Raw genomic sequence first — 9,388 nt, 5'->3', positions numbered from 1 at the left:
ATGGTAGAATCAACTTGCAGTGGGGAAGTTGTTTTTTTCTGGAAAATGGGCTTTGGGAGATGTTGGCAAAGAAGCTTGTGGGAAGACTGGGGGGTACATGATGGGATTCTTCTCATGGCATCTTGAGTCTCCTGATGAGCCTCAGAAAGCAGAAGCGGGCACTACACTGCTTGTGGCAGTGCAGGGAAGAACTCTGTTCACCTTTATATACAAACTCAAATTAATGTGCACACAGATCCCATAGATTTATGGGAATAAAAACAGAAACACAAGATAGTAAAAGGCAGATGGAGAAGTTATGAGAAGGATATTTAACTGTTGCAATATAGAATGGCCCAAATTTAGGAATGACAAGATGGTCTTGAGTAACATGCAGTAATATTTGGGTTACATTAAAAAAGACGCATTGAGCCAAAAGCCAGAAATATTTGCCCAAAATATTAATTTAATATTGCACCCCAGAAACTTTGAGTCCCAATAAAAAATAAGATTAGGCAAAATAGTAAATTTTCCTGACTGCCAGTTTGTTCAGATCCAGTACTGAAACAATGACATATAAAAGTATGAAAATTTTGCTAAAATCAAATACATAAAGCTATTGCAAGTATATATGTACATCTATCTACACATACTGACAGCAATTATAGGTAGTATTTAAAAAACAAAAACTAAGCACAGATGGTACAGCAATTAGTATGGCTAATATTTTTAAAATTTATGCACATGCATATTTTCTTGGGAAAATATCTAGAAGGATTTACATGGTGTGTGTAGAGTGGTATCTATTTTGGCATCATGGGACTTCATATCTTACCTTTTAAATGTTTACCAACACATTCTAGCTGAATTTTCACTAAGTGTACGTTCAGTTTTTAAAAGTTGCATATGTGATGTCCCAAGTTTGATCTCCAGCTACAACAAAAATAAAAATCTGAAAAATATACAAGCTGAAATCAGAGAGGTCAAACCAGTTGGAAGCAATTCCTACCTTTTGGCTTCTTCCCAAGAGAGCAAGGAAAACAGTCTTAGAAACACGTTTTCCAGGATCATTGTGCTCAATGGAATTCTACTTGCATCACTCTTTAGACAGAAAGAAAAGAGGTGGCTTCTCTGGCTGAGGTTTGTCTTCTTCTACCCTCTCATCTGGGCCTATCATTCCCCCTCCAGGACTAAGAAAAGTACTATATTCCTCGGGATCTTTATTAAACTTTTTGCTTTAAGTGCTCTGCTACCTCAGAGCATGTTTTTCACAATGGAGGACGCCTATAGAGAGAAAAGTAGGTGAAGATTGTAGATAAAATAAACCTGTGCTCCTTCAGGGTCTGTGGAAACAAGAAAAGTAATCTGATGAGCTGTTCTCATCAGATTTAGGGTCCTCTCATATTTAAACAAAGTGTCTAATGAGGAGTTAAGCAAGCTAAAGCTTGGGTTGCAAGCCAATGTTTTGTCAAAACAAAAAAGAACAAATGTGATTCCAGGTCACTTCTGGGCTGCAGGAAAGGCCAGTGGTAGTCTTGGATGGAAGTTCCATATGGTCATCAAGTCAAGCAATACTAATCCATTTGCAATAGTCAAGGGCATCTATCAGCAATCCATCAGTGAATATTTATTGAGCATCCTGGAAAGCGACTGGCTCTCATTTAAAACAAATGAAACACGTATCAGTTTCATCAGAGAAGAAATCTCCAGGAAGAAATCTCCAATATAAGCATCCCTAACTCAACCCATCCCTACCCCCACAGAAGCTTCCCTTTCCCTCAAGAATTTGATTCTACTATCACAAAATCCAATTCTCTCTTTAATGCCCTGTTCAAACTTAGACAAAAACATCTCTTCCTTGGTTCCTTCAGTGAAACCTAGATAGCCTGACATTTGCAAGAATGCTCCCTCAAATATTAAAACACAGTATAAAAATAATGTTTTACACAAGGATGGAGTATTGTCTAGCATGTGCAAAGCTTTCAGTTTGAGACTCAGCACCAATAGTGGTAATAATAATATTTTACCAAAAAAAAGTGGTCATGATTCCAAAGTAGGTTGGTTAGACCACAGTCACTCTGCTAGAGGCACAGATGACTACCGTCAGTCACCTGTATGTCAGACAGCTCATTTTGTCTCTTAGACAATTTCTAAGAGTCCTAGTTCTCTTACAGATTTCATATTATTTCCTTGGGAGATACAGTGTTCCTTTATCTGAGAGCTATGTCAATTGCATGATGGATTAAAGAGAACTAAAGACTATTAGCCTTGTCTCTTGCCCTCTCCCTCATTTTTTATGCATTATACAAACTAAATACAGTGCTCAATTATTTGAAAAAGGAGAGTTGATACTCTAAAATCTTGGCCTTATCCAAAATTAATGCAGTATAAGTATAGTTTTTAAACAATGGGAATTAAAGTCAGCAGATACTTATTAAATGACTTCTATGTGCTAAATTCTGTATAAAATACAGAAAACTTACAGAGATAAGGAAAATATGCTTCTCCTTCAGGGAGCTTACAATTTAATAATGAGAATAAGACACAAATTTCACTGTAAGACAGAAAATGAGTCCAAAAGATCTTATTTTCAAACATCCTTAAGTTTTCTGAGAAGAGGAAAACAAATCCAATTAGAAGCCAAAGGAAGAATTCTTAAAGGAATTACCATGGAATAAGAATTGAAGGATGAAGTGGAGAGAAATGAAAGGCATTCCAAAAAGCAGGAACATGAATAGCCAAGTCCCAGAGTTGGAAAAAGTATGACCATAATCAGTCCACTACTGAGCATGCATAGGAGAATAATCAACAAAGAAGCTTGAAAGCTGATTCCAAAGAAAGGTTTGTGCTTAATTCTGTAAGTGATGATAGAGTGTTGACAATTTTTGAGCATGGGAATATGGTGATTTGAACTGTACATTAGGTGGAGGAGATACTTGGAAGAAGGCAGAGTAGTGAGTCACAGACACAGGGCCTCTCCAAAGTCTGGTGTCCAGCACTGGAACAAAACAACATGAGGAAGAGAAGAAGGAGCAAAGTGGGTCCCCAGGACCCAGAAAGGATCTGAACCCACTCCCAGGAGAGTGAAGAGAGAGTCCTGAATAAAAAAGGAGGTAACAGGCAGCACCTCCTACCTGAACCTGAACTTATTGCAGGGGAAGGGTGGCTTGAACCTGCAGTCCAACTGTGACTACTGGTGACCCCAGAAACCTCCACAGAGAAGTGCACCCATGGAGAGGAGCAGTGGATACAGTGAACTACAGGGGTTGGTGAGCTGTTGGGTTTTAGACATTCCCCAGGACAAAGTGATTGGCTGGTAGCCATCTTGGAGAGGGGCCAACAGAGCTCAGAGCTCAGAAGAGCTGTGGCCAGCACCATCTAGTGGCTTCCAGTGCCAGTGTCAGAGTTCAAACCCACAGTTTGAGCCAATGGGGGGCAAACAGACCCCCGTCACAGCCAGAAACCAGCCTGAACATCGGTGGAACTCAAGGTGCAGACTTGCTGAGATCATTCACTACCCTGTCATAAAGCTATGGCTGACTTGCTGGGATTAGTCAACTCAGATCTCTGTGTTACCCACACTGTCTACCAGTGACAGCAGAGACACACCTTGGAGGATTTTCTGTTTTTCTTTTCTCATTTCTCTCCTTTCTTGTTTTGTTTTTCCTTGATTGTTCTTATTTTAATAGGAGTATGAACACAGTTACTAGTCTTCTTGTTGATGTTGTTTTGTTCTGTTCTTATTTTTATTTCTTCCTTCTCTCTATCATCTCTCCTGTCTTCTTCACCAGTTTTCCAAAATTTGCATGATCTTCCTTTTTCCTGTAGCCTTACTTCTAATCTTTTCCTCTTCTTCTATTTCTCTACCCCACTCCAGCAACTCCTTTTAAATATTCTTCCTGGTGGATAAATTCCCTATATTGAGGGCTTATTTAGTACAAACATTTTTCCGGTTTGTTTTAGATTTTGCTATATAATCACAAATCTAGTTCACATAGTTAAGGGTGGCAAATTAATAGCTACCATAGTTTGCCATTTTCTAGGCTATGCTTGATGCTATTGTTTGTACTACTTTAGACAAGGTGACATAATTGTTCAAATCAGTTATTTTTCTGGGTACTCCAAAACTGAGACTAAGGGTCATTAAAAATACTATAGGTCACTGCAAAAGAGCCAGGGGCTTGGCCAAATTGGCAGCAATTTCTCATCCCCAATAAATTGAAGAGGATCTTGCAACAGACCAAAATCCAAAAACCAGCTATACCTGGAAGACACCTCTGCGAAGTACTCATTTCCTAAGGGTTCTAAATACTAGCAATAAAGATACTCACCATAACCAATCTATAAGCATCAACCCAGGAATTAAACCAAAAACAACAATAAAATAGAGATGAGAAGGCACTTCAACAAGATGCAAACCCAGACTTCCAGCTCCCAAAAGGCAAACCCAGAGGGCACTGAGATGGAACAATCCAAAAGTCATCCACCTGCACTCCCTGACCTTACACCCTAGGCATCTAATAGTCAGAAACCCTATGCCTAGGCATCTAATAGTCAAGATTCAAGAAATCCAACACAAGACCAAAGTATTAAAAGCTGTCAGGGAAAGAAACAAATCACATATAAAGGAAAGTCCATCAGAATCATAGCAGACTTCGCAACACAAACTCCCAAGTCAGAAAAAGCCCGGAGCAAAGTCTTTCAACCCCCAAAAGAAAACAACCTCCATCCCAGATTGATATATCCCACAAAATATTATTTCAAAATTGATGGACAAATAAGATACTTCCATGACAAAGAACACCTGAGAAACTGAATGAATGCCAAACCAGCACTCCAAAATGTTCTGAAAGATATTTTACAAAGAGATAGTGAGGATTACAACTCCATGAACCCCAACAGAATAAGGCAAAAGAAGAAATTAAATGGGGGAAGGAGGCCAACAACAGGAAAATGACATGACAAGGATAAGTCAATATATATCAGTTATAGGGGTCAGTGTTAATGGTCTCAATTCACCAATTAAAAGAAACAAGACTGGCAGAATGGATCAAGAAGTAAGATTCCACAACATGCTCCATATAACAAACACATTTAATTAAAAGAGAAATTCATAGACTGAAAGTCAAGGGATAGAAAACAATATTCCATGTGACAGAAATCCAGAAAAGAGCAGGTGTAGCTATTCTATTTGCAGACAAAGTGGATTTCAAGCTGAGACTAACTAAGAGAGACAAAGAAGATAACTACATCCTTGTAAAAGGAACAATCCAAGAGGAAAAGATGACAATCATAAATATGTATGCACCAAATAGTGGTGCACCCAACTATATGGAATTGTACATTAGGTAAAGTGATTGGACATAAATATGCAGAATAAATTGAGTGGAGACAGGGACTAGAGGTGAGGAAGTCAGGTGGAGCAGTGGTCTAGGTGAGAAGGAATAAGCAGAGCAATAAGGTCCCAGAAAGGTAAGTGTTACTGATAAGAGATGGGTTGAATACAAGCAGCCTAGGAGAGGAAGCTGCTGCAGGCTGCAGCAGAGGTGGAAGACAAAGAAGAGTAAGGAATCAAAATTATTCCAAGAGGTCCAGCTTTAGAGGCTGGAAAGAGAGGTAGCCACCAACCTTGTTGGGGACAGCAGGAGGGAAATCATATTTGGAGTACAGTTGAATAATCCTTATCCAAAATGCTTGGGACCAGAAAAAAATTTTTTTCAGATTTTAATAGATAGATCCAGATAGGTAGACAGATAGATGAATGGATAGATCGATTGATCGATAGATGATAGATAGGTAATAGATAGAAACACTTTGGGTACCCAAAGCCTAAAGGTATTTTATGTAATATTTTTATTAATATACATGAAATGATGCTTTGTGGAATAGAATTTGCCACTTGTGGCATCATATTACTGCTCAAAATGTTTTGGATTTTGGAGCATTTCATATTAGGGGTGCCCAACCCATCATAAAACTATAAGAAAATGAAACAAGCTTAGGAAGACCTTTGAAAAGAAACAGAGTTCTAAGACAAAAGGTCCCTTTGCTTTTCTCTTTTTCAATTTTTGCTCAAACATCAATCACACATTATGCTCACAGTGCCTTCTTTATAAGATGGAAATCCTGCATGAGTATTGCTATTGGCAGAACAAATATTCTCTCCATCAATGAACCAATTCTCCCAGGGAAGTTGAAACTGTCTGTTCAGCACCAAGGATTCTCTAATTAATGAAAAAGATAAAACACAGCTTAGAGATGAGGCAATCATAGCACGTAAAAAAAGCCCTTGATTTGAGATCTCTTACAAAAACAAACCTGAGGGCAGAAATCTAACTTAGTAAAAAGTCTAACTTAAGACAGAAATCGAAGCAAAGAAAAGGGCAACATACGGAAGGCCTCAGAATATAAACACATTCTGCTTCTAACGTCCCTCATCCAAAAATCAAACTCAGTGCCAATAGTGCAGAGAAAAACCCTGGGCTTCCAGGGACCAGCAGGGACAGATGGTTGGGCACTGGTGGATCTCGTGTTTTTGCAACAGAAGAAATAGTCACCTGGGAAGACCCTGGTCATTCCTGGATGCTGTCTTAACCATTTTCTGCTTCATATTATTTTCCCTCTTTGTCCCCCTTTGGACTTTGTGGATCCAAGAAGGATACTGCTTTATGCTTAATAAGCATCTGGTTTTTAAAATAAGATATGAGGACTCCTTTGTCACTTTGCCAGTCTTAGGTGGAAGCATCCAAACTTAAAGTGACCAAACACTCTGGTTTCCTGGGGCCGCTGCAGGTCTTGCCTTTACTTGTTTTTAATCTAAAAGTTACATGTAGTAAAAAGTATAGAGGCTAAGTGTGCAATTAAATGATTTTAACAAATGTATCCACTTGTAAAACCAAATTAAGACACAAAACATTTCCAGGACTCCAGAAAATTCCCTCATCCCCTGGTCCAGTCAATCCAGTTGATAATAACTGTTCAGATATTGATCAACACAGATTATTGTTTCTAGATCGTGATTCATCCTTACATTGTCATTGTTTTGTGCTGAGTATATTTCATTGTTGGTGGACATGTGTGTTGTTTCCACTGTGGCACTATTCTTGTACAATCTTCTTGCAGAAAAATATTTCCTTTCTCCTGAAGATATACCTAAGACTGGGATCACTGAGTAGTGTAGATTTAGCATTCTTTAAAACAACCTGCCAAATAGTTTTCCAAAGTGGGTGTTCCCATTTACACACTTAGCAGCAATTTATACAACAGTTATAGTTGCTCCGAATGTTAGCCAATATACAATGTTATGTCTTTTTAATTTTAACCATTTCAGTGATTCTGAAGTGGTATCTCATCATAGTTTTAATATGTATGTTCCCAGGGACCAAGGATGTTAAGTATCTTTTCAATGTGCTCACTGGTCCTTCACACATCTTTGGTAAAATGTTCATCTGATAGTTCACCCATTTTCATCGGTTTATTTATTTGTCTCTGTCCTGGACACACAAAAGTCCATTGCATATTCTTTGTGTCATTTTCATGAAATATTAATTATGGAAAATATGATCTTAATCTGTGAGCTTGAATTTTTATTTTCTTAATACTGCCTTTCCAGAGACAGAAGGGCTTTAGAATCTTTATTTCTAAATATTGATTCACAGGAAGTTTCAAAGGTAGTATAAATATATCTCAAATATGTCTGTGAATAAAGAGTGACCTCACTAGCTAGTTTTCCCTAATGGCCACTTCCTAGATAACTGTAGTAACATCAAACTGGAGGCTCACATTGCTACACCTTGTACACACAGGCCCATGCTCTATGATCCCAACTGTAAATTCTGTAGCCAGCATCACAACTGAGATACAGAATGATTTGATCCCCACAAAGATCTTTCATGAGTTACTCCAGATAGTCATACCCATCCCACTTTTCCTAATCCTTGACGACCACTAATTTGTTCTCCATATTTATAATTGTTATTTTGAAGATAATATGCAAATTGAAACATACAGTAACCACAAATGTATGCTGATTTCATGAAGTGGCTTTTCCTTCACTTATTGAGCTGATTATACGTCATTCTCCTCTGAGGATGAATTGCATTGGTGACTTTCAGATGCTAAGTCTGTCACAAGCATAATTATCAAGATTTCCCTTTTCCCTTTTAAAGGTGTCCCATGTTTTACAACAAATCACACATTTCCCCTTTCTAGATTCGTCTCTTGGTTTCACATAAGCACTGGTTCTCTTTGAATTTACAACTTTAGGAGTCTGCTTCTCTTGGCATATTGGATTTGCCTGGTTGTTTTAGACAACAAACGCGTAGGAGGCCTCCCTGATATATATGAGTAAACTAGACGTTTGGGAATCTAAAGAATTTAAATAATGAGATATTAAAAATAGGCAGAGTTTCAAATTCTCCTCTTACTAAGTCTTTCTGGGTGATGCTCAGGCCCACAGGGAAAGTCCAGGCTATGGACCCAGAAGAGTGTATTAGTCTGTATTTGTCTTTTTCTCTTCCCTATTGCTTCCCACCTTGTGCACTGCAGAACCAGATCTTTCACAGACTAAGACCCTCTGGAAGTTTAAAGCTAAAATGAAACATGGTAAGTGGCAAAAGAAAGGCCTTTTATACCTCAATAATACAGGGCTGGGGTTCAGCGGTCCTGCCACCTGCCTCACAAGCACAAGGTCCCAAGTTCTATCCCTGGTACCAAAATAATAATAATAATAATAATAATAATAATAATATAAGTAAATATATTAAGGAAACAGTCCACATCTGGCAGCAAAAGTGTCTTTGGGGAGTTTGCATTCAGTTTAGAGTTTCTTGAGAGGTAAAGTTGAAGGCTTTGAGAATTGCTTTCAAATACTATGTAAAAGAAAATCTTTCAAATAGCACCCAATGTCAATGAGTAAAGGTACTTGGCATTTTGCTAGCATCTTTAAGTGGAACCCTCTTTAGGCTGAAATTTCAGAGACTTGGTTTTTATCACAGCATTCACATGAACTTAGTATGTGATTTAAGGCAAGTCATGGCACATATAACAACAACAACAGCTGCTGACATTTACATAGAAATATCTCAGATATTTAACATACATTATTCCAAAGAAGAAAGTTGTCAGTGTAAACTCAAGAAAGACATTCAACTATAGATACAAGAAATATCCAAAAATAATAATAACTTGTAGGGATACAGAGTTGTCAAATCGTGTCTCTTTGAACCTTCACAGCATCCTTGAAGTGTCTACTACCCCCCACCCCTCAGGAAAGTGAGACTTGATAGGGTACCTTGTCTGAAGCCAAACAGCTGGAAAATAGCAGGACTGAAATTCAAATCCAGGAATTCAAGCTTTAATCTTGACGTTCCATAACAAGTGTCCTAAAGTGGGAAGCAGACATACATTT

This window comes from Fukomys damarensis, unplaced genomic scaffold (assembly GCF_012274545.1).
Source record: "Fukomys damarensis isolate Sample0158 unplaced genomic scaffold, DMR_v1.0_HiC HiC_scaffold_18, whole genome shotgun sequence".
Lineage (NCBI taxonomy): Eukaryota > Metazoa > Chordata > Mammalia > Rodentia > Bathyergidae > Fukomys > Fukomys damarensis.
Note: the sequence above shows the minus strand (reverse complement) of the source record.